We start from the raw sequence: 26575 nt of genomic DNA, 5'->3' as shown, positions 1-26575 counted from the left end.
TGATGTTGGTGCAAAGAGAAAGGAATCCTCCAGGTTATGGATAACTGCATTTCCATGGACTTTGAAGACCCTTGTACACAGGACTTCTAAAGTGAGAGAGTGGACAACCCAGGCGGAATGGGTTGTCCCGTTGGTCCCACACCAGAAGGGGCGTGCTGAAGAAGACGTCATCATCACTAACTCTCCACAGCAGAGAGCTCGAAGCCCGCACGAACTCAATGGAACATTCCACAAGACACAGTCAGAGGAAAGCAGCCCAGTTCTTGACGATGCCTTCCGGAAGATGTCAGAAGAGGCGAGTGTTTCCTCACGCAGGGAGGCCAGCAACACCCTCCTCTCACAGCACACAAAACTAAGAAAACTAGAGACAGTCTCTCCCGTGTGTAGCAGAGACAGTCTCTCCCGTGTGTAGCAGAGACAGTCTCTCCCATGTGTAGCAGAGACAGTCTCTCCCGTGTGTAGCCTTCAGTCTCATACACACAGGACAGACACACACGTGTGCACATGTACAGCATTCTCTGGAGCGAGCCAGGGAGTGGACTGTCTCTTTCCCTTGCTCCCTCTTCCCAAAACATTTTGTTTTAACTTATGTAACCACAAACAAGTGGGATCTATCCTGCGTATACAAAATGGGCTCAGCCTTCAACATCAGTGAATATCCATCACATCAGACAGCTGCAAGAAAAACCACACAATCATAAAAGGCCTCCGACGAAAACCCAGCATCCATTCATGATAAAAGAAGAAATTTCTCAGCAAGCTAGGGATAGAGGGGAACATCATCCAGCATGGATTTGTCCCCCTGGCCACCTTGTCAGCCACTGCAAGTGCTAGCCGGGGCACTGAGGGACGGCGGCCAAAGGTAGACAGGTGGGAAAAGGAGAAATCAGTGTGCCTGCAGATGACATGATCATCAATACAGAAAATCTTCAAGACAAGATAAAAAAATAATAATAATCCTGGAACTCAGGCAGGGTGAAAAGTTAATACACTAAAGTCACTCGCTCGCCTACAAACCAGCAAGGAACAAACTGAACTTGAACAAACATAAGGCATCATTTACACTAACACCTCAAAGAAATAATAAGGTATATTGCTAATAACAAATATGTGCAAGAGCTACAAAACTATGTGAGATAAAGATTCAATATCATCAGGACATCAGTTCTTGGCAACTTCAACTTACAGACTCAACACAATCCCCATTAAAAATAAAACAACAACAACAACAACAAAACCCAGTTATTCTGTGGGAATATTGATCAACAGTTAGAAAGCTGATGTCCGGGCCCAGCGCCATGGCCAAGCAGCTAAAGTCCTCGCCTTTAATGCGCCAGGATCCCATATGGGCGCTACTTCTAATCCCAGCAGCTCCACTTGCTACTCAGCTCCCTGTTGTGGCCTGGGAAAGCAGTGGAGGACGGCCCAAAGCCTTGGGACCCTGCATCCATGTGGGAGACCTGGAGGAAGTTCCTGGCTCCTGGCTTCAGATCGGCGCAGCACCAGCCGTTGTGCTCACTTGGAGAGTGAATCATCAGAAGAAAGATCTTTCTCTCTGTCTCTCCTCCTCTCTGTATATCTGAATTTCCAATAAAAATAAAATAAACCTTAAAAAAAAAGAAAGTTGATTCCGGGGCGAAAACCCAAGAATGACCAACACAACACTAAAGGAGAAAAACAAAGTCAGAGGATTGGTGCTTGGTGACCCCAAGGCTTCTTACAGAGCAACAGTAAGCAAATCAGTGGGGACCTGGTGACGGAACAAACACATCCATGCAACAGAACCACAGAGCTGCCCCCGACAGAACAACAACAGCGTCTTCCACAGAGGGAGCCAGAACATCCGGGTCTCCACCGGCTGCAGGAAAGCAATGCAGCAGCTGATGTTACACAACACATGAAGCCACCACCTGGGGTGCTGACCTCCCATGCTGAGTGCTGGGAGAGCTCCAGCCATTCTGCTGCTGGCCCAGCGCCCTGCCAAAGAGCCTGGGAAAGCTGTGGGAGATGACCCAAGGGCTAAGGCCCCCGCCACTCACGTGGGAGACCCAGATGAACTTCCTGTCTCCTGGTGTCATCCTGGCCCAGACCTGGCTTTGTGCACAATTGACGAGTGAACCAACAAATGAAGATCTTTCGCCAGCTCTACTTTCCAAACAAATCAATCTTCCTAAAACAGACACAGACCTTGTACCCTTATTCTAAAAACTTCATTCAAAATGTATCACAGGGTGCCAGTACAGTGGTATAGCAAGTTAATTTTCCACCCATGGTGCTGCCATCCCATATGGGTGCCGGTTCAATTCCTGGCCGCTCCACTTCTGATCCAGCTCCCTGCTTACGGCCTGAGAAAGAAGCAGAGGATGCTTCAAGGCCTTGGGCCCCTACACCCTTGGGAGAACCCCAGAAGAAACTCCAGGTTTCCAGCTTTGGAACAGGGATGCTCCTAATGTCACAGCCATCTGGGGATAGAAGATTTCTCTCCTCCTCCTTCTCTCTCTCTCTGTATAATTCTGACTTTCAATAAATTAAACCATTTTTTAAAAATTACCACAGACCTAAATATAAAGCACAGAACTAGGAAATGACAGGACAAACTCCAAACGACACTGAGGTTGAGGACTTTTTTCAACATTTATTTTATTCACTTAAAAGATAGAGTTACAGAGAGACATAGAGAGCGTTCTTCCATCTGCTGGCTCACTGTGCAAATGGCCTCAGCAACTATGGTGGACCAGGTCAAGGCCAGGAGCCAAGAACTCTATCCGGGTCTCCCATGTGGGTGCAGGGACCATCCACTGCTGCTGTCCCAGCAGCGTCAGCAGGGAGCTGGATCAGCACTGGAGCAGCTGGGAACCGGGAAGCCCATGTCCCAGGAAGAGGCTCGACCCACTCTGCCACAACCCCAGCCCGATGGTGACTTTTTAAATACAGCACCCCAGGAAAGATCCATGATACCTCTGATCAGCTGGCCCTTACCAGAACTAACCATGGGTGCCGCCTCCTATAAACCCTATCGAGAGTTTAGAAAGGTAAGCCAGGACCCAGAGAAAACATCTGCAGAAAACATTATCTGCTAGAAATCCATGAGCCCAAATGTATACACACCGGCATCCTGAAAACTCACAACACCTGTCTGAAAGGCCCAAGGCCTCACCAAGGAAGATGGGTAGATGGCAAACGGGCACAGGAAGAGGGGCCCCACATCCTGCATCGCACGTGACTATCAGGGGCAACAGGGAGGGACCCCAACCCCAAAACACTCACCGCAGCCAGCCAGCGCTGCAGAGGGGACATGGCAGCAGTCTGTCACTCACTGCTCAGGGGGTGCAATGATGCAGCCACTGATGGACAGGGGCGTACACTTTTTTTGGTCAAGAGTTTTTTTATTGAAAGTTATTTATTTTTACTTGAAAGAATTATAAAGAGAGTAGAAGAGACAGAGACATATTCCATCTGCTGGTTCACTCCTTACGTGACCTCAGTGATTGGAGCTGGGCAGGTCTGAAACCAGGAGCCAGGAGCTTCCTCCAGGTCTCCTATGTTAAGTTCAGGGTCCCAAGGCTCTGGGCCATTCTCCACTGCTTTCCCAGGCCACGAGCAGGGAGCTGGATGGGAAGCGGAGCTGCCAGGACACGAAGTGACACCCACATGGGATGCTGGCACTGCAGACACCTCGGCGCTGGTTCCCGGGTTTGTAATTTCTAACAAAATCTAACACGCTCTTCTCATACCATCCAGCAATGGTGCGCCCTGGAATTTACCCAGAGGTGCTGTCAAAACCACATCCACACCAAAATCAGCAGCACGTGTCTTACAGACCTGTGTAGCATGCATGCCCAGCACCTTTCAGGAGCTGAGGCCGAGAGAGGCACAGTGAGGCGGCAGATCACTCTTGAGGGCCGAGAGGAACAGGCCCAGGGCCGTGCAAGGACCACACAGCTGAGAGAGAGAGAAGCCATCGGAGAGGACGATGTGGGGTCGGACAGCTTTCCAACAGGCAATGCCAACATGCAGCAAACATCACAAGCCCCAAACAGATGCTGCAGTCACAACCGGAGATACGGAAGATCAGATGATAAGAACTGAGGACTCCTAAATCCGTTTCAGTAATGTGTAGATTAACCACAAAGAAGATCAACCCAGAAACAGAAGCCGTAAAAGTACCATACAGCAAGTAGGCGAAAACAAAAACAGAAGAGTCAAACCAGCAACGGAAGACAGCCAGCCTTTCCCTAGGTTCACGGACACCACGCTCCGGGGCAGACTGTGTGACAGGTCACAGTGAAGCTGGAAACCAGTTAACACAAGCAAAACTGGAAAACGTAAGCCTACGTGGTGCGGTGGGTGGACCCACACAGCACACTGCAGGGAGCGCCTGGGAGCGGTGCCCAGGTCCAGGGGGCAGCCGAGGATGGCTGCAGGATCTGGGTCCTGCTTGTCTGGAGACTCCGGGGGGAATTCTAGGCACCTGGCTTTCCCTCATGCAGGCCCCTCCCTCTTGCTACGAGCCTTTGGGAAATGAATCAGTAATAAAAGAACTACCCCTTCCCTCGATCACTGTGGTTCTTTCTTTCAAGTAAATAAATCTTTTAAAAAGGATAACCTCTTTTCAGATAACCAACTGGCCAAGGAAGAAATCACAAGGAAAGTCAGGAGAGGCCTGAAGACAACACACCACACTGAGGCCAGGCAGGCAAAGCCATGCTGAGTAACAGGGCCCGGTGCAGTAGCCTAACGGCTAAAGTCCTTGCCTTGCAGACAAGACACGGGATCCCATATGGACGCTGGTTCATGTCCCAGCAGCCCCTCTTCCCATCCAGCTCCCTGCTTGTGGCCTGGGAAAGCAGTGGAGGACGGCCCAAAGCCTTGGGATCCTGCACTCACGCAGGAGACCTGGAAACAGCTCCTGGCTTCAGATTGGCTCAGCTATGCCATTGTGGCCTCTAGGGGAGTGAACCAGGGGATCTTTGTCTCTCCTCCTCTCTGTAAATCTGCCTTTCCAATAAAAAGAAATAAATCTTAACCAAAAAAAAAAAAAAAGAGCAAGTGAAACCCAAACCTAACAAAGCGAAAGAAACGGTAAAGATCAGAGCAGAGATAAATTATTAAAAAAAAAAAATCAGTGAACCTCAAAGGCAACTCTTTAAAATCAACAAAGACGGATGAATCTTTTAGCAAAACTAAACAAAAAAAAAGGAATGAAAAAAAAACAGATGATTAAATTCAGACACAATAGTGGGGATATAGCGAATGATTGTTCAAAAAGAAAGATTAGGGAGGGTGTTGTGGCATATCAAGTTAAGCCTCCCCCTGCAATATTGCAATCCCATATAGGCACCAGTTTGAATGCCAGCTGTCAAAGTTCTAATGCAGCTCTCTGCTAATGTGCCTGAGAAGGCAGCAGAGGATGGCCCAAGTCCTTGCGCCTCTGCACCCACATGGGAGACCTCGAAGAACTTCCAAGCTCCTGGCTTAGGCCTGGCCCAGTGCAGGCCACGTCAACTATTTGGGGAGTGAACCAGCGCGTGGAAGATTCTCTCTCTCTTTGAACCTGCTTTTAAGACAAACAAATCTTCAAACAAACAAACAAAAAAATTAAAGATTATAAGAGTACTATAAACCTCAATGAAAACCAGAAGAAAACCTAGATGAATTGGACAAATTCCCAAATATATAATCTACTAAAATCAAATCAAAAATAATCAGAAGATCTGAAAAACCAGATCAAACAGCTTCATTGGTTGCTTGTACCCGACAGAGAATTAATATCAGTCCTTCTCAAATTCTACTAAAAAAGCTCACTCTGAATAATACCCAGATATCAAAGACACTATCAAGCCAAGAAAACTATAATATCCCTTCTGACACAAAGTCTTCCACAGAAATCTAGCCAAGTGAATTCAGCAGCAGCATCTTTTTTTTTTTATAATAATGGCAAATATTTGTCTAAAAACAATAAGGGCATCGGGTTGGCCCTTTTCCCACTAAGTCTTCTTCCTTTTGCTGTTTGCCTTCCTCCCGTCTGCCACCCATCCTCCACTGTCCTTGGCAGCCATCCCCTGTCTTTGGTGCACAGCTAGGTCAGTGTCGTCTAACCATGACTTTGGGAATAGATCGAGGAGCAGTCTTTATGCCTTCCTTGATTCTCAGCAGCAGCATCTCAACAGGATCACACTCTAGGACCATGTAGAATTGATCGCTGGCCAGCGGAGAGAATTCAACCAATGAAAACTAATCCATACAATAAACATCATTAATGGGATCGGAGACCAGGCCCCATGATCTACTCAACAAAAGGAAGCAAGCCACTGACAAATCCAACCAACCAAACACACGCCACAGACACAATCTTTCATTACAACAAAAGCCCCGGGTGAAAACAAAACTCAGGACTCACTGATTCTCACAGACTGAAAGCTGCCCCGCCCTCCGCCGCGGATCAGGAACAAAAAAAACTAAGTTGCTCAACTTCCATCTTCCTTTGCAACCCAGCACTGGCGGCTCCACCCAGACCAGGCCAGGACATGAAACAACTCAAACAGCCTCTGCTCACAGATGACACCATCTTTTTTTTTTTTTTTAAAGATTTATTCATTTTATTACAGCCAGATATACACAGAGAGGAAGATCTTCTGTCCGATGATTCACTCCCCAAGTGAGCCGCAACAGGCCGGTGCACGCCAATCCAAAGCCGGGAACCTGGAACCTCTTCCGGGTCTCCCACATGGGTGCAGGATCCCAAAGCATTGGGCCGTCCTCCACTGCCTTCCCAGGCCACAAGCAGGGAGCTGGATGGGAAGTGGAGCTGCCGGGATTAGAACCGGCGCCCATATGGGATCCCGGGGCTTTCAAGGCGAGGACTTTAGCCTCTAGGCCACGCCGCCGGGCCCCAGATGACACCATCTTACATGCTGAAAATCCTCAAAATACCACACTGAAACCACCCCCAAAATGAGAACTCCTAAGCAAATTCAGCAGAGTTGCAAAAAACGTGTTGCAGCTTTAATACGCTAACAATGAACAATGTGAAAAGGAAATTAAAGGACAGCTCTAATTGGAATAGCATCAAACAGAATAGAATACTGAGGAATGAATTTCACCAAGGAGTCAAAAGATTCATACACTGAAAATTACAAAATGCTTCAAGAAATTAAACACAACATAAAGTAACAAGAAAGATATCTCATTCTCATGGATTAGAGCCTTAACATCGCTAATGTGTCAACGCAGAAGAAATAATCATTTTTGTAATCCCTCAAATAGAAAAAAAAAAAAGCTAGAGGAAAAATCAACCTAGAAGACCCACACTTCCTTTTTTTTAAGTTTTGTTTATTTTTCATTAAAAATCAGAATTCCAAAGAAGAGACAGAGATCTTTTATCCGCCAGTTCACTCCCCACATGCTGCAACAGCTGGAGCTAGGCTGCTCAGAACACAGGAGCTTCTTCTGTGTCTCCCATGTAGGTGCCTGGACCCAGGGACTTGGGCCAGCCTCCACTGCTCTCCCAGGCCATACACAGTGAGCAGGATTGAAAACGCAACCACTGGGATTTGAACCCCCTATGATCCAGATGGAAGCCTAGTGTACCATGCCACAGTGCCAATCTTCTGGTTTTGAAACATACTACAAAGTGACAGTAATCAAAACAGTATGGTAGTAGAAAAATATATAGATCAATGGAAAAAAAAATTCACAAACTCTCCTAGACAGGAATGCCAAGACCCCTGATCAATGAGGGGACAGGCTTCAGCAGACGGTGCTAGGAAAACAGCATGTCTACGAGCCAAAGTTCAGAATACACCATGCACAAAGATTAAATCACAACAGACCCAGCACTGACATGCGAGACCTGCAGAATTTCTCGGTGGAAACAAGGAAGGGTTTTGGCAATGCTTACTTGAATAGAGCATGTGTGTTATAGGTAATAGCAACGATAAACTAAGTAAGGGGTATCATATCAAAACTGAAAACATTTGTGCACAAACGGACACTTAACATGAGTGAACTAAACCTCAGAACAAGAGAAAATACGCAGTTCATGTATCTGAGATCAGCATTTGGGGTATACCAAGAACCCCTACAATTCACCAACAAAAACAGCCCAGATAGAAAGTACTCAAAGGAATGAAACTGACATTTTTTTTCCAAAGATGACATACAACATCTTGGGCCAGCGAGTACCCAAAAAGGATGCTTTCTGTTGCCAGGCAACAGGGAGAATCCAGTCAAAACCACAATGAGCTGCTACTCCCCACCCACTGGAGCTGTGCATCACTGAGACAAAACCGGAAAATGATAAATACAGCAAACGTTTGGGCTGGCATTGTGGCATGACAGGATAAACCACTGTCTGTGGCAGCAGCATCCCCCAAATGGTGCCAGTTCAAGTCCCAGCTGCTCAACTTCTAATCCAGCTCCCTGCTCACACGCCAGGGAAAGCAGCAGAGGATGATGCAAGCACTTGGGCCCCTCCACGTGGCAGACCTGGAAGAAGCTCCTGACCTCTGACTTCTGTCTGGTCTGTCCAGCCCGAGCCACTGCTTCCCTCTTGGCAGTGAGGGAGTGGACAGAAGATCTGTCTCCCTCCTTCTCTCTGGGTGACTCTGCCTTTCAAATAAACAAATCTTAACACAGGAAGGAAACAAAAGAACAAGTGCTGAGCAGGCTTCAGGGAAGTCAGAACCTTTGTGAGCGGCTGTGGGAACGCAGAACCGTGGCCACCGTGTGAAGGAGCTTAAATGTGGGTGACAAAAGAGGTCAAATGGAGGTGCCCAGTGTCATCCTCCTCCTCCAGAGAAGCCAATGGACACGACGCCAGGAGGTGACGCCAGGGGAGCCTGTCCACCTTGCAGAAGGCTGCGGCTGGACACTGGCAGCACGTTACAGCAAAGGGTGAACAGGAGGGTGTGTGCTGGGGCCACCCACCCCAGGCACAGCCCCTCCAGGAGCAGGGGGTCACAGGCTCCTCGGGCGTTAGGGGAGCTGCCTGGAGGTGTCCCCACACCTGATCCCAGAACCTAGGAAGCACCGAGACCCCTGCCTGGACAGCGCTGCGTCATGGTAATGACCACACACACACGAGCCAGTGTTTATGTCCACTCTCAGCTGTGCACCCACGGGGAAGGGGATCCCAGGCGGCAGAGCAGTGTGTGACACAATGCCCCTGTAGGGAGGATGACTTGGTGAGCTGGAAGCAAAGACACGAGAGGCTCTGCTTGTAGAACCAACCTTCCAAGGAAAAGTACCTTCCAAGGCCTGCCTCCAACTCCCAGACCCGGAGACTGCCTCCCCGGGGACGGGCCTTGTGGCTCCGCCAATTAAACCTCTATGACACCAGCATCCCACATGGGCACCTGTTGGAGTCCCGGCTGCTGCACTTCCAAGCCCACCCTCTACTAAGGCACCTGGGGACGCAGCGCAGGGCTTGTGTCCCTGCTCTCCCCGTCAGGGACCAGATGGGTTCTTGATTCCTGGCTTTGGACTGGCCTACACCTGGCTCTTGAAGCCATTTAAGCAGTACATGAACGGATTCTTTCTATAACTCTACCTCTCACACAAATTTAAAAAATCTTAAAGTGGAAGGAGGAGAAGGAACAGGAAGAGTGAATTGGGGTGAGAGGAGAGAATGAGAGAATTTTCACCTGCTGGTTTATTCCCCTAATGGTTGCAACAGCCAAGGCCGGGCCAGGTAGAAGCCTGGAGCCAGAACTTCTTTTGGATTTGATATGTGGACGCAGGGACCTGAGGACTTGGACCCTCTTCTGCTGCTTTCCCAGGAGTCACCAGCAGGGAGCTGGACTGGAAACGGAGCAGCCAGACTTGAAACTGCACTCAAATGGGAAGGTGGATCACACAGGCAGCTTAACTACTCCAGAACGCCAGCCCTTAAATAAATCTGTAAAGGAAAAACTTCTCACTAGGCCACCCTCCCAGATGCAACAATTAGATCTAGTCTCTATTCTCAATTCATCAACAATTAATAACCTAATTAATACCCTAATGGAAATAATACCAGCTCTGTGGGGAACCTGAGCTTTTATTCACCAACGCACGGCAGGGGTGGGGCCACATCTTACACGTGTGGTGTCCTTGGGTCTGCTTCCTGCCCTTGTGGCACCTTCTCAAGTCCTGGGACTAGGGACCTGTTCTCTGTGCAGACTACCTGAGCCCCCCATGGTGGAGGAGGGGAGGGCTCCACCAATGCCAGGGGCCGGGTGGGGAACTGTGCAGTATCCACCCCATGTACACCCTCACAGCCAAGCTCCACGTCCTGCAGGCACACCTGTCAGGGTCACCTGCAGCTTCTTTCCCTCCCAGGGGAGTCTGCACCTGAGGTGCGTTTAGGAGTGGGATCACTGATGCAGGGTCGGGGGGGAGGGACTCACCCCTTCAGGACCCCCTCCTAGAACCATGCTAGAGCCTCCCAAGGGACTGGGCAAAGGGGTTGGGGGAAGAGGGAATGTACAGGCTGGTCCCTAACGAATAGAACCCTCCAGACAGAACCGCCTCCTGCCCGCTGGGCTGCCTTGGGGAGCAGACTACACAGCAGGGCAGGCCCCAGTGGGGACAGGGACCTGGGGCGAGCTCCAGCAGCTGGCAAAGGCAGAGGCAGCTGAGAGGCCAGGGGGCAGGAGGTAGGGCAGGCCCCAACAGCCACCGAAAAACTGGCGGCCCGGCAGCCCATGGCCCAAGTAGCTCTCCCAACCACAGTCTCTCTGCCAGGGCCAGGCATGCAAGCAGGCACTCGGGGAGAGGCCTGGCAGGGAGGGGATGGACGCGTGAGAGTGCCGTGTCTGTTCTAGGAGAGGATGCAGGGCAGAGATTACAGCAGGAGGGCAGGACTCCCTCTCCACAGGTGGAGCCTGAACTGTGGCAAGCACACACATTCACCCACCCCAGGGACGCTGGTGAGGGTCAGGCTCCTTCATCCAGCCCCCAGGCCCTCCCTACACCATCCTAGCTGCATCTGATCGCACTTTTGGGCTCATCCATCAATTCCCAGGAACCGCAGGAGCCGAAGGGACATACCTAGGGATAGCATTGAAAGGATGGGGGGGGGGGGGCACACACGTCTGCTAAACTGAGGTGAAAATCAGACACAACAGAGCGAGGCCCAAGGAAGGCTACAGACGAAGGGACAGGGGAGCCCTGCTCACCGTCCCCTGTGGTTTCTGTGGGATTGAACAAGCAGCCCACTCCACGGATGTTGGAGGGTGCTAAGAAATCGTTGCTGGAGGTCCAAGCAGGGGCATAGCACAGTAAGGCCACCTCCTGAGTGCCGGCACCCCAAAGGGCTCAGGTTTCAGTCCCAGCTACTCCACTTCCCATCCAGCTTCCTGCTAGTGCGCCTGGGAAAGCAGTAGAAGACAGCCAAGTCCTTAGGAGACACAGAAGCAGCTCGTGATTTCTGGCTTGAGGCTGCGCCGGCCCTGCCAACTGCAGCTGTTTGGGCGAGTGAATAGCAGATGGAAGAATTTTTTTAAAGATTTATTTATTTTCACTGGAAAGACAGATATACAGAGAGAAGGAGAGACAGAGGAAGATCTTCTGTCCACTGGTTCACTCCCTAAGTGGCTGCAACAGCCAGAGCTGCGCCAATCTGAAGCCAGGAGCCTCTTCTGGGTCTCCCATGCAGCTGCAGGCTCCAAAGGCCTCCTGGTGCATGCCAAGCAAGAATTTTAGCCACTAGGCTACCACGTTGGGCCCAGGGGGAGGATCTTTCTCATTCTCTTCCTCCTTTTCTGATTTTGTCTCTGCCTGTAACTACGCTTTTCAAATAAAGAAACAAGTCACTTTAGAAAAAGATAGGAAGCAGCTTTCCCTTGAGGATGATGCAACAGGACAGAGCTCTGATAGCTACGGATAAGCGTGAAGACGCTGAAAGCCCCGACCGACCCGCAGACGCTGAAAGCCCTGACCGACCCGCAGACGCTGAAAGCCGCCGACAGACCTGCAGATGCTGTGGCCATGAGGACCGGCGGTGATCGGGACCTGCTGGCATCTGCTCACCCTGGTCACCAGGACCCGCCAGGACCTCCGCCCGCTGCGGACACCAGGACCCTGAGTCACCGGGACCCGCCGGCATCCGCCCACCCTGGTCGCCAAGCCCCGCCGGGACCGCCGCAGCCTCCAGGTTCCACCCGCCTACACCCGCCGGGACCAGCAACGGACGCAGTAGCCGGGAGACGCATCCGCAGCGTGGGTTCCCACCAGAGGAAGAGGCAGACTGCAAGAACCTGAGGTTTGAGTGAGTTGGGTGGGGACAGTGGTGGGTTGGAGGCTTCGGGAGTTGGCCCCCCAGGGGCATGCACAGAGCCTGAACACAATTGGTGCTCGTCTCCCCGCCCCTCCCCCCCACGAGACTCCAGCGTCTAGAGACACCGGGAGAGTGCCTTGAAACTGCCAAAGCTGTGTCTGGGAGAAAGGCAAAAGGCACACTGAATACTCCCCCGTGCCTTTGCGGTGTGGCACTCAGCTGGGCGGTGCTATCCCACAGGAACCCAAGCACGCCTCTGGGCTGGGCAGTCCCGTGCTAGCGCTGGGGCAGTCGGTCCCCCGCAAGCGCTGGGGTGGGCGGGCCTGCGCAGGAGGCGCTTCCAGAGAGCACCTGGAACACCCCAAGCCCTATAGTCCCGTGCTTGGGAGACGAACCAGGAGAGCACTGCGGACCCGCGTGCAGGAGGCGTTCCCAGAGAGCACCTGGAACCTCCACGCCCTGCAGTCCCTGGCACCGGGGACACACCGAGAAAGTACCTAGAATCCTCTGAGCCCTGTGATCGCGCGCACAGGGGGCGCGCACAGAGAGTGCCTTCACTCCCCCACGCCCTGTGGTAGCATACCTGTAGGGGACGAGCTGAGAGTGCGCTTTGAATCCACTGGGCCCTGGAAGTGGCGCCCTGAGGTCCAGTGTTCTGGAGACGCACCAAAAGTGCCTTGAAAATTCCCACACCCTGCTACTCCACGCCTGCAGACTCCGATCTCTACAGGATAGTGCTTGGAGACCCCTCAGCACACTGGTGCCTAGGTCTCTCAAAAAAGAAACACTAACACAATGGGAAGAAATACCAGAAAAGGTAATGATCCAGATGAGAGTGCCAACACCCTACCAATAAAGGATCAAAAGCCAATGTCTATTTCGGAGATGCGAGATGAAGACATAGAAGATCTACCAGACAAGGAATTCAAAAAAATAATGTTAAAATATGTCAGAGACAATGAGAAGAATTGGGAGGACTTCAAGGAATTCAAGAACCACATAGCCTCAGAAATACAACAAATGAAAAGTAAAATCCTTGACTTAGAGCACAAAATTGAGAGCCTAACCAACAGAACAAATACAGCAGAAGAGAGGATCTCTGAAACGGAAGACACACAAAACGAACATACCCAGTTCATTAAACAGTTGGAGACAAGTCTGAACAAAGCCAATAAGACCATACAAGAAATGAAAGACAACCTCAGAAAATTGAATATTAGGATTATTGGCCTTCCTGAAGGAGCGGAAAAAGAGTCAGGAATGCAAATGGTGCTCGACGAAATTATACAGGAAAACTTCCAAAACACTTGGAACATGAACCCAGCCCAAATCCAGGACGGTCAGAGGACTCCCAGCAGATATGACCCAAAGCGATCTTCACCCAGACATATGGTGCTCAAGTTCCACTCCAATGAAGACAAAGAAAGAATCCTGAGACAAGTATGAAGCAGAGAAAAGATCACATACTGGGGAAAACCAATCAGGATCACTGCTGACTTCTCTGAAGAGACTTTACAAGCAAGAAGAGAATGGACAAAGATCTTCCAAATCCTGAATCAGAACAACTGTCAACCAAGAATATTGTACCCAGCAAAGATCTCATTCGTATTTGAGAACGAAATCAAATACTTTCACAGCAAAGAGAAATTAGAAGAATATGCCAGCACAAAACCAGCTCTACAAAATCTCCTTAGAAATGCACTAAATCCAGAAAAAAAGGAGGTGAATCATAAGCAAAGATGGCAAACAGGAAGATCTCCCCACTAAAGTCCACACAAGGAAGGGCAATTACACAGATATCAACACCCACAAAAACAAGTATGGCAGGGCAAAATCACAACCTCTCAATTTTAACTCTTAACACAAATGGCCTGAACTCACCAATCAAAAGGCATAGATTAACAGAATGGATTATCAAACAGCACCCAACTATCTGTTGCCTACAAGAGACACATCTAACCAGAAGAGATTCGAAGAAGCTGAAAGTGAAAGGTTGGAAACAGATATTTCATGCCAATGGACGAGAAAAAAAGGCTGGGGTAGCTGTCTTAATTTCAGATGATGTGGACTTCAATCTGACACACATCAAAAAGGACAGGGAAGGACATTATATATTGGTGAAGGGACTGATCCATCAGGAAGTAATTACCATTGTGAACATATATGCACCAAATTCAAACGCACCTAGCTACGTGAAGCAATTACTCACGGACTTAAGGGGAGACATAGATATGCACACAATAATAGTGGGTGATCTTAACACCCCACTAACAACTATAGACAGATCAACAAAACAAAAACTCAACAAAGAAACAACAGAGCTCATACAAACAATAGAACAACTGGACTTGGTTGACATTTATAGAATTTTTTACCCTAAGGCCACAGATTATACATTTTTTTCAGCAGTGCATGGCACCTTCTCCAGGATCGACCACATGATAGGACACAAAGCAAACCTAAATAACTTCAAAAAGATAGGAATCATACCATGTACCCTCTCAGACCACCATGGAATGAAGCTGGAAATCAGCAATTCAAAATGCCCCAGGAAATACAGAAACTCTTGGAGGCTGAACAATATGCTATTAAACGAACAATGGATCAGAGAAGAAATTAAAGATGAGATCAAAAAATTTATGGAAACCAATGAAAACTCTGACACAACATTCCAAAATTTGTGGGACACTGCCAAAGCAGTGCTACGGGGTAAACTCATCGCAATTGGAGCTCATGTCAAGGCCCAAGAGAGGCGCCAAATACAAGAACTAAACACACACCTCCAGGAATTGGAAAAACAACAGCAGAAGAGCCCCACACACAATAGGAAACAAGAAATCATCAAAACAAGGGAGGAAATCAACCAGATAGAAATAAAAAAAAAAAATACACAAAATCAATGAATCAAAAAGCTGGTTTTTTGAGAAGATAAACAAGATAGACACCCCACTGGCCCGACTGACAAAGAAAAAACAAGAGAAGGCAAGAATTAACAGCATCAAACATGAAAAAGGCAACATAACAACAGACATCGCATCCATTAAGGCCATAATTAGAAATTACTACAAAGCACTGTACTCCAACAAATCAGAAGATCACCAAGAAATGGAAAAGTTCTTAGTCTTCTACCACCTGCCAAAACTTAGCCCAGAGGCAACAAACGACCTGAACAAACCCATAACTGAAGTAGAGATTGAATCAGTGATTAAAGACCTCCCAACAAAGAAAAGCCCAGGCCTAGACGGCTTCACTCCAGAATTCTACAAAACATTCCGAACAGAACTGACCCCAATCCTCTACAAACTCTTCAAAACAATAGAAAAAGAGGCAACCCTTCCAAACTCATTCTATGAAGCCAACATTACCTTAATCCCAAAACCAGACAGAGAACTAACAGAGAAGGAAAACTACAGACCTATCTCTTTGATGAACATTGATGCTAAGATTCTCAACAAAATCCTAGCCAACAGAATTCAAAAACACATCAGACAGATCGTTCATCCAGATCAAGTAGGATTCATCCCTGGAATGCAGGGATGGTTCAACATTCGCAAATCCATAAATGTGATACACTACATCCAAAAACTGAAAAACAAGAATCACATGATAGTATCAATAGATGCAGAAAAAGCTTTCGACAAAATCCAACACCACTTCCTACTAAAAACCCTAACCAAGGTAGGCATAGATGGAAAAATCCACAACATAATTAAAGCCATATATGAAAAACCCAACGCCAGCATCATACTGAATGGAGAAAAGCTGGAACCCTTCCCACTGAGATCTGGAACAAGACAGGGATGTCCACTTTCTCCACTACTATTCAACATAGTCCTAGAGGTACTCGCTGAGGCCATAAGACAAGAGAAAGAAATCAGAGGAATCCAAATGGGAAACGAAGAAGTCAAACTCTCACTATACGCAGATGATATGATTCTTTATGTAGAAGAGCCAAGAGACTCAATACAGAGACTGCTAGAACTTGTACGAGAGTTTGGTAGAGTGGCAGGGTACAAAATTAATGAACAAAAATCAACAGCCATAGTGTATGCGAACAGCCCCAAGATGGAAAAAGACTTAACCAGCAAGATACCATTCAAAATAACAGAGAAAAGTATGAAATATCTGGGAATAAATCTAACCAAAAATGTAGGAGACTTATTTGAAGAAAACTACAAACTACTTAAAAAAGAAATTGAACAAGACCTCAAAAGATGGAGTAACATCCCATGCTCCTGGATAGGTAAAATCAATATCATTAAAATGTCTATACTGCCAAAAGCAATATATACATTCAACGCAATCCCAATCAAATTGCCCAAAACATTCTTCATGGAACTGGAAACAATGATCCAAAGGTTCATCTGGAAGCACAAAAAACCACAGATAGCTAGAACCATCCTGAAGAACAGGAAGTCAGCAGGGGGAATCACAGTTCCGGACCTCTGGACATACTATAGGGCAGTGGTTATCAAAACAGCGTGGTACTGGCACAAAGACAGAGAGGAAGATCAATGGAGCAGAATAGAAACACCAGAAGGAAACCCACACAGATACAGCCAAGTAATCTTTGACAAAAAGACAAACGACAATCCAAGCAAATGGGAAGGTCTGTTCAATAAATGCTGTTGGGACAACTGGTTAATAGCCTGCAGAAACAAAAAAATAGATCCACATCTCTCACCATACACTAAGATCCGATCTAAATGGATAACAGATCTAAACCTACATCCAGAAACCTTCAAACTTTTGGAAGAAAATGTTGGAAACACACTGGAACACTTAGGGGTAGGCCCTCACTTCCTAAAAAAAACTCCAAATGCAGTAGAAATCAAGACCAAAATAAACAATTGGGACCTCATCAAACTAAGAAGCTTCTGTACAGCTAGAGAAACAATCAACAAAGTAAAAAGGCAACCCACAGAATGGGAGAAGATCTTCGCACACGACATAGGTGATAGAGGGCTGATCTCCAGAATATACAAAGAGCTACAAAACAACCAAAATGTCAAAACAAACAAGCCACTCAAGAAATGGGCACGGGAAATGGGCAAACACTTCACAAAGGAACAAACCCAAATGGCAAATAAACATATGAAAAAATGCTCAAGTTCCCTGGCAATAAGGGAAATCCAAATTAAAACATCAATGAGGTACCACCTAACGCCAGTAAGACTGGCCCACACGAATAAAAGCACCAACAACACTTGTTGGCGAGGTTGCGGGGAAAAGGGAACCCTACTCCACTGCTGGTGGGGCTGCAGGCTGGTACAGCCTCTATGGAAATCAGTATGGAGAATATTCAAACAACTCAAATTCAACATACCGTATGATCCAGCAATAGCACTCCTAGGAATATATCCAGAACACTTGTTTTATGAGAAACCAACATGCACTCCTATGCTCATAGCAGCACAATCAGTAATTGCAAAAACATGGAAGCAACCAAAATGCCCATCAACAGAGGATTGGATAAGAAAGCTATGTTACATCTACTCCATGGAATACTACTCAGCTATTAAAAAAAACAAAATGCAGTTCTTTGTGGCCAAATGGGCCAAACTGGAAACCATAATGCTAAGAAAAATGAGCCAATCACAAAAGATTAAATACCACATGTTTGCCTTAATTTAAGATGATATGATGTTATGTATAACATGTTATGTTTTGAATGTTATATGTTGTGTATAAACTAAAATTGAAGTGTAGGTGAGGTGGTCATAGAAGGTGGCTGGGAACTTGCATTTACTTTTAACATATTGGTTACTCATTACTAAGTCAATTAATTCCATAATGATGTAAATTTTTGCTGATGGTATGTTGGAGCTTTCAATTGACTGGGATGATACTCTGCTGGCTCTGTCTTCAGACCAGAGAGGGTATACCTAAGAAGCCGTTGAACTTGACTGGACAATAAGATGCTGGACTCTATGTTTGGTATACGCTTGCAATGGGGGAATCTCAACTGAACTTGAGCTGTGGTTATGCAACAAGGTGGAGGAATCCACCATGGTGGGAGGGTTTGGGGAGGGGTGGGAGAACCCAAGTATCTATGTAACTGTGTCACATAATACAATGTAATTAATGAAGTTAAATAATAAATAATTAAAAAAAAAAGATAGGAAGCAAAAAAGGAGGGAAGAAAAAGAAAGAACTGAAATTTGTCCCTTGGCAGATGGGGTGACCAGGCAGTCCAAAACATGTACTAAAAAAAGCAGCAGAAACAATGGCCTCTGGCGTTTGAAGTGACATGACCCCTGGGGCTGGTGGCAGAGGTGACACCCTGGTGACTGTGGGACTGGCAGATGGAGCTCTCAGGAATTTCTGGCCAACTGCACACATTGCAGAGTTTGCCCAACAGGAAGGAGCTCTGTCATGTTTGGTGCTGACCGGCAATCTCAGATGGGCCCACCAGCGCGCAAGGGAAGAGCCTGGCTGAGCCGCAGAGACATGTGGGCCCCGGGAGGTTGGGCTCTTGTGCAAAAGCCTGTGACCAGCTTCCTCTTTCCAGCTACACTTTGCACAAATTTTTATTAACAGCAGCCAACGTTGCGGTACAGTGAGTTAATCCACTGCCTAAAGTGCTGGCGCTGTTCTGAGTCCCAGCTGCTCCACCTCCCATCCTGCTCCCTGCTAACGTGCCTGGGAAAGCAGCAGAGGGCCCACGTCCTCTGACCCCTGCACCTACATGCTCCCAGCTCATGTCTGGCCCAGCTCTAGGTATTGCGGCCACTTGGGAAATGAACCAAAAGATAAAGATCTCTGTCTGTCCTCTCTCTGTAACTTTGTCTTTCAAGTAAATAAATGAATCTTTCAAAACATTTTTTTAAATTAATGTTCATTTTATTTGAAAAGCAGTAAAACAGAGTGATCTTTCATCTGGGTGCTGGTTCATACCCCTAAGTGTGTCCAACAGCCAGGGATGGGCCAGGCAGAAGGCAGGAGCTAGGAACTCCATCTGGGTCTCCCGCAGGGGAGGCAGGGACCCAAGCCACACCTGCTGCCTCAGAGAAGGCGCACTAGCAGGGAGCTGAACTGGAAGTGGAGGCAGGACTTGAACCAGGCACTCACCTGCAGGACACAGGCATTTGAAGTGATGTCTTAACCATGCACCAAAAGCATGCCCCTCCAAGACACTTTCAAACGTTTTCAAAATCTCCAGTTACCCAACACACCCTGACATGACAGGACACGGTGCAGCCTGCAACCAGAGCCGGTACACACACTATCTGATCGTCTGTGCAAGATAAGCACAGGATTGAAAGTCAGAGCGTGGCAATTTCTACAGCAGTAGAAAATAAGATAACAGGCTTACAGTTTACCTTTAAAAAAAGGTTTTTAGGGCCCGGCGGCGTGGCCTAGAGGCTAAAGTCCTCGCCTTGAACGCCCCAGGATCCCATATGGGTGCCGGTTCTAATCCCGGCAGCTCCACTTCCCATCCAGCTCCCTGCTTGTGGCCTGGGAAAGCAGTGGAGGATGGCCCAATGCTTTGGGACCCTGCACCCGTGTGGGAGACCTGGAAGAGGTTCCCGGTTCCCGGCTTCGGATTGGCGCAGCACCAGCCATTGCGGCTCACTTGGGGAGTGAAACATCGGACGGAAGATCTTCCTCTCTGTCTCTCCTCCTCTCTGTATATCTGACTTTGTAATAAAATAAATAAATCTTTTAAAAAAAAAGTTTTTGCGCGGTAGTGTTTGGACTTCCTCCATCCCCTGCGGGAGCTCCGGTTGGGGGTGGGTGACCTCAGAGTACTCAGCCTCCGAGGGCATCCAATTCCCTGTGGCCTCCTTGGCAGTTGGGATGTGGTCCTTGTTGCTCGTATTAAGTTTGTGGTGAAGGTCTGGGAGTCTTCATGGTTGGGATCCAGGCTTTCTCCTTGCCATCTGCTCTACCCTGGAGTGCCCCCCTGCTCCACGCACATGACCTCCTGTTAAGAGGTTGTCAGGATCGCACCCGGTTCCCCCCTCATGCATTGGTATAGTAGCGGTCCGCAGAAACAGAAGAACAATAAACGTCCCTCGGGACTAGGGAGGAGAGCTTTCTCTGGTCCGAGCCTGGCTCCACCTCTGGACCCCCACCCTCCCTTGCAATGACCATCAGGATCGCTCCGAAAACCCCTCATAGCAAACAAACAATCATACAAACTAAAAAAAACCTAAAATAAATAGACAAACAACAAAAAGTAGAGCTTGGAATCTGACAGGAAAGAGCTGGCATGGATTGGCTAATGCCTCGCTGGGTAGGACACGAAGATTAGTCACTCTTCACCGTGGTGTTGGGGACTTTCCTGCACACCCCCCCCCCAAAAAAAAAATGTTCTGCACCTTAACTGTTGACAAATGTCTTGTTAGAGTTACAAGCCAGTCTAGATTATCCTAAAATCTGCCAAGATCAGCAAAATTATACTTCAACACAACAAATGGCTAAATACTAAAATGAAATAGACACAAGACAGCTGAATGGTACCTTATAGCCATTTTAAGGTATATAGCAGCTGGTCCTGTATATGAACTAAAATTGAAATGTCAATGAGCTAACCATAGGTTGTGGTTAAGAACTTGCTTCTTTTTTTTTTTTTTTTTTTTTAAACATACTGGTTACGCAAAACCTTGTCAATTCCATAATGTTACAAATTGCTGTTGATGTTATATTGGGACTCTTAATTGACTGGGATGATATTCTACCAGCTCTAACTTTGGACCAGAAATGGTCTCCCCAAGAAACTGTTCAACCCATCTGGACAATAAGTAGCTGGACTCTATGTTTGGTATATGTTTGCAAGGAAAGAATCTTGATGGAATTTGAACTGTAATACTGCACCAAGGTGGAGGAATCCACCAGGGGGGAGGGGCGTGGGGAGGGGTGGGGGGATTCCCAGAGCCTATGAAACTGTCACATAATGCATAATAATTAATAAAAAAAAAAAGAAAAAAAAGTTTTTAAACAGTTTTCATTGTATGAGGGGAACTTCAAGCAGCAGTTCATGGAAACATGCATCACAAAAAATCTACAGATTTCAAAAAGTTTTCACAGCCACATAAACATCTTTTGGTTCAATTTTCCATGAACTTTCTGAAGCACCTTTGTATTTAAAATATATATATATTTCTAGGGCCTTGCGCGGTAGCCTAACAGCTAAGGTTCTCGCCTTGAACGCCCCAGGATCCCATATGGGTGCTGGTTCTAATCCCGGCAGCTCCACTTCTCATCCAGCCCCCTGCTTGTGGCCTGGGAAAGCAGTCGAAGACAGCCCCAAGCCTTGGGACCCTGCACCCGTGTGGGGGACCTGGAAGAGATTCCTCGCTCCTGGTTTCAGATCGGTGCAGCACTGGCCATTGCAATCACTTGAGGAGTGAATTGTTGGACAGAGGATCTTCTTCTATGTCTCTCCTCTCTGTATATCTGACTTACCAATAACACGAAGGAACTCTTCCATCTGCAGGTTGACCCCCCAAATGCCCACAGCAGCCCAGGTGAAACCAGTGGCCCCAAACTCCATCCAGGTCTCCCAAGTGGGCAGCAGAGCCCCCAAGGCCTTGGGCCGTCACCTGCTGCTTCGCAGGTGCATTAGCAGGACCCACAACAGCCGGGAGCTGCCAGGACGCAGCACTGATGAGGGATGCCAGTGTTGCAAGCCACACAGTCACTAGTGTTCAAGTCCTACCAGAGACCCCGGAGCACAGCCTCCTGTCCCCCTGCTTGCTGTGCAGGCTCCAGTATGTTCTATAAACACGACAGGGACAGCAGCAGGAGCACTGCAAAGCCGCCACAACTCTTCTTAAAAAGTTACTTGACAGAGAGAGAGGCAGAGAGAGAGAGATGGACAGAGTGCTCCATCCTGCCTCAGTCCCTGAGGTCGAAGCCAGGAATCAGCAAAGAGCCTGGAGAAGTCAGGGACCCAGGTGTTGGGGCCATCACCCCTGCTTCCCAGGGTCAGCGTGAGCAGCCAGGAGCTGGAGGGAAACTCAGAGAGAGGCTGCGGCTGCTGGGATGAGCACCCACCCCAGGCCGCTAACGTCCAGGCCCACATCTACTGGCCTGGCCCGCACCAGAACAGGCCGCACCGCCACAGCCCCAGGCCGGCAGGCTTCAGCAGCCAACACTCCCAGCCTCCACACTGTTCCCCCGGTGGACTCCCGGATGGCTGAGCAGCACACGGCTTTGAGAACACAGATCAAGCTGCTTTACAAAAGAAGGGAAAAAAAAGACTGCTTCTTTTTCCCCACAGGAAATGATTCTCTCCCTAAAGAATAAGCCCAGAAATCAATCCGGAGCTTGGGGATGGTGTAAGAAATCCACCCACTCCCGCCCCCGGCCATTTCAAGAGTGTCCCCGTTGAAAATGGTATTGCTGTTCTCACTACAATACGCAAACAACAACAAACAACACACGTGCTGATACACTGATTTGTAGAACCACCTCCCACTCACATGCAACCCCCCATGTTGTACCACGGACCCATATTCCAGCTGTGCTACTATAACACTGGATAGTGCTGGGGGTCAACTGCCCTAGGTTGTAGTTTCCACATCTCTGGGCCTTGGTTTACTCATCTGCAGAATGGGAATGGGGCCACCCATCTCACCGTTCACAAGGTCTGAAGGAAGGGCTGAGAACACGGGCCCACAAATTCAAAGAGGGAGAGCTAACCAGCACATGGGCGTCTCCACAAGAGCCGAGCTCCACTCTCCTCACTCAACCCACCGTGGCTCGGTATTCATCGTAACAGCAGCATTCTCTGTTCCCAACCAACATTAATTGAAATAGTATTAAATTCATAACCACAACACTAAGGTATTATTGGCCTTGTCCATGGACCCAGCATGCATGGTGGTAACGGCTTTTGCTCCTGAAATCTCAGGTGACCTCTGTGGAGCCCTGCCCCCTCGGCCAAGCACCATGAAGACATGGCAGCACCCGTCTCTTCCACATTCTGGGCTTTCTGTGATGCCCCAGTGTGACGACCCAGGAGACTGGGGCCAGACACCATCCACCAACAAGACACACGTGACTGACCTGTGGGTCAGTGAGGTGGAACATCTGGTGGTCTGCCTCTCCCACGGAGGCAAAGGAAATGTATGTAGCCCTGCTGGGGAAAAGGGCGCATGCCCTTAGGGTGGCTTTGGGGACTGTAGTTCGGAGCACACAAGTTCGTGTTTTGAGTCTCCCAAGCCCAGCAGGCTGCTGGGGCAGAACACAGGGCTCAGGTTGGCAGGTATCAAGCCAGCACACCCTCATCTGCTCCTCTCCTGGCTCCAGCTGCCCTCAGCAGCCTGGGAGGCGGCCCAACCCTTGCCAAGAAACAAAGTGTTCACTGTCCACCAGCAACAGCCTTGATTAATATTTGCAAGAGAATCAGCCAGAAAATTCCACCTGTGTGGGTGGAGGTTGGACACAGGACAAGTCAACAACCCTCACGGCCTTGGGCTTTCTCGGGGATGACACAGGCAGAGAGTCAAAGGTCTCAGGGATGGGTCTTCCCCTGGGGTCGCAGGAAATGCCTCTTCCGGGGTCACAGAGGTCACAAGCGCATCTCAGTCCTGCCCTGGCAGCTCTGAGCCCCATGATTTGCTTTGCTACCTCTCGCTGCTGCTGCCCAGTCTCCTTGCTGGAGACACAGAGCCCAGGTCTGCATCCAGCCTCACACTGGGCCCGCGGATGGCAAGCCACGGAGCCAAGCAGTCTGCAAGCAGCAGCACCAAGCCCACCCAGGGGTCTGCGGCACAGCTGCCTTCCGGGCTCTGTAGGGGACCTTGGCCTTTGCCCCACCCGTAGATGAAGAAGAGGTAGACCAACTAGCTCTCCTGGGTGGGGGGCAGGCTTAGGACGCACTGGCCTTGGAGGAATGTCAGCTTGGATTGGTTCATTCATTCACTGTATTAACACAGCGACCCAGCAGTGGCTAGCAGGGGCACCAAGCTGGTGGGCTGAGACAGACCGTTCCCCTCCAGCAGACAGTCCTCCAAGACCAGCTCAGAGAGGGCTACTGTAGGGCCCTCCATGCCTCTCCTTCTGCCCCTCTTGCAGTTCTGGCCACAGAGCCCCCAGGAGACCAGGGCAGTGTCATCACTGGCCTCCAGGCAGTGCGGGGGGGGGGGGGGTGTGTTAAGGAGAGGGCCACTCAGGCTGTGCAAGGATGGGGTCCCTGTATGGAACCCTGTACGGTACCCCTCTTCCGACTCTGGGTGCAGCATCCTGCACTCCCCCCACCGCCCCATTCTGCCTGTCTCCTGGGCCCACCAGTTTCCACCTGGAGAAAGACCCTCAGCCCCTCCCATCTTCAACAGGAGCACCTCCCAGCCCACTCCCCCACTCCCTAATCCATCCCCACGCGCTCTCCCCCCCCCCCCCGCCCCCCGGGCTTTCCTGCAGCAGTCCCTCCCAGACGGCCCACACCTGCAGCAAGCTCTCCTCCCCGACCTCCAGCTTTGCAAGCCAGGTTCCACATCCCTGGCTGTCCAAAGCCCTGATAACTCCGTAACTCCAGTCTCCCGTGTGGGTACGGCAGGACCCGTGCCGCCAAACAGGGCTGAAGACAGCAAGCCCGAGAGCCTGGCCAGCAGCAGGGACCTGGCACTCACCGAGCAGGCACACGTGGTGACCCACAGCCTCCTCGAGGGTCTCAGCCACCCAGGAGCTTTCCTTCGAGCTGCCAGGTGGTCAGCACCCAAAGCCTCAGGCTGGGGCTGGGAGGCAGGGAACAAAGTCCAGGGAGGCAGTGCCCAGGGGCGGGTGCTGCCCCTCTTCATCCCTCACTAAGCTCATCCTCTGTTGGTGTCGTTCACCTTTGCACTCACGACCTGGCACCCAGCAAGCTGGTGCTGCGGCCACTGCAGGCCCAGAGTGACTCACAGAGGACGCGTGTGGGGTCCCCCCAACCCCCAGGCCGCCCGGCACAGGTGAGGCTCAACCCAGCTGAGCTGCCTTTTCTTGGTCAGAAGCCACAGCACCTGTACTACCAGGCAATGCCAGAGCTCCCCTCCCCCAACACACACACACACTGCTAGACTTGGCAGACTGGTGCCACTCCACGCACACAGCAGGGTCTCAGCTAAGAGCTGCCTGGGTACAGCTGGCATCCCATATGGGTAGTGACTCAAATCCTGGTTGCTAGCGCCCCGTACGTGGTAGCCTAGTGGCTGAAGCCCTCACCTTGCACGCATCTGGATCCCATATGACTGCCAGTTCTAATTCCGGCTAATCCAGCTCCTTGCAGATGGACCCAGAAACCAGTAGGGGATGACTTAAGTCCTTGGGTCCCTGTATCCATGTGGGAGACCCAGAAGAAGCTCCTGGCTTCAAACAGGCCCAGTGCACCAGTGGAAGGAACCCCTCGCGCTCTCTCCCCTCTGCAACTCTGCTTTTCAAATAATTTCTTTTCAAATACTAATAAATAAATAAATAAAAGCAGCTGCCCGACTCAACCTCACCAGCTGACCATAAGTTCCAAATCTATGTCTGGGCCTCTGTCTTCTGCCTTGCAGAATGAAACTGACACAGTTCAAAGACCCGAGGGCGCAGTCATCCATCTCCGGAAGCCTCGGAGTTCCCAGCTCCGGGACTTCCTCCCTCGGACAGATAGATATCTCTCAAAGGACAGACTCCGGGCCACCCACCCAAGGGCTGCTGCAGGGACAGAGACTCGGGGGAAGGAGGTAGTGAGACCGGACTCGCTGAACGCAGACACCGGGGTCGACCGGACACGCCGGCGGGAGCCTCCTCTTAGCCCCAAAGTGACCGCGGCCCGACGAGGTGGGGCCTTCTGCCACTCCAACGTCGTCTAACAAAGTTACTGCCAAGAGCCAGCCTCCCCTGCTTTCCCCCACTCCTAGCCCCCATAACTCCCCTAGGCTTCAGGAACACTTTTTATTTCCGGTGGGCCCCCAGCCACTAAACAAACCCAGCGACCCACCTACCCTCGCCGCGTCCCGTCCAGCCCACCCGACCATCTAAATCCCGAGTTCCGGGGCGCTCGCCCCTACTCACTCTCTTGCAGAGCCCGGCCTGAGTGCGGGGTCGCCTGGATTCGCCGTAACTGACCGCCGGAGCCCCACGCGCTACCTGCGTCCGGAAGGGGCGAGGGCGCAGCGAGGCGGGGCGGGGCGAGGGCGCGAGCGGCGCACCTGGCTGGCAGCGCGCACCTGTGCGCAGGATCTGCGGTGCGCCGCAGCGGCTGCTCAGGCGCTGTCCGGCCCGGGGAACCAGGCTGCTCGCCCCACGCCCGGCCCTCTGAACCTTACGGGCGAGGGCGATGCGAGCTTTCCCCGACCGGCCAGCCCACTGCCCCCGCGGCGGCGGCGGGGAGGGAGCTGCTGT

At 49.9% G+C, this 26575-nt stretch overlaps 1 protein-coding gene across 1 annotated transcript in view; it reads right to left on the bottom strand.

Annotated features, from left to right (window-relative positions):
* CHDH (choline dehydrogenase) overlaps positions 1-26467 on the bottom strand; it is a 32968-nt gene extending 6501 nt beyond the window's left edge. Inside the window, exon 1 of the mRNA XM_004581787.2 lies at positions 26383-26467. The gene's annotated coding sequence lies outside the window, so the exon portion shown is untranslated. The remainder of the gene's footprint in view (positions 1-26382) is intronic.
* Positions 26468-26575: the final 108 nt, after the last annotated feature.

This window comes from Ochotona princeps, chromosome 21 (genome assembly GCF_030435755.1).
Source record: "Ochotona princeps isolate mOchPri1 chromosome 21, mOchPri1.hap1, whole genome shotgun sequence".
Taxonomy (NCBI): domain Eukaryota; kingdom Metazoa; phylum Chordata; class Mammalia; order Lagomorpha; family Ochotonidae; genus Ochotona; species Ochotona princeps.
The sequence above is the reverse complement of the archived record's forward strand: the minus strand, read 5'-3'. Positions and strand labels throughout refer to the sequence as shown.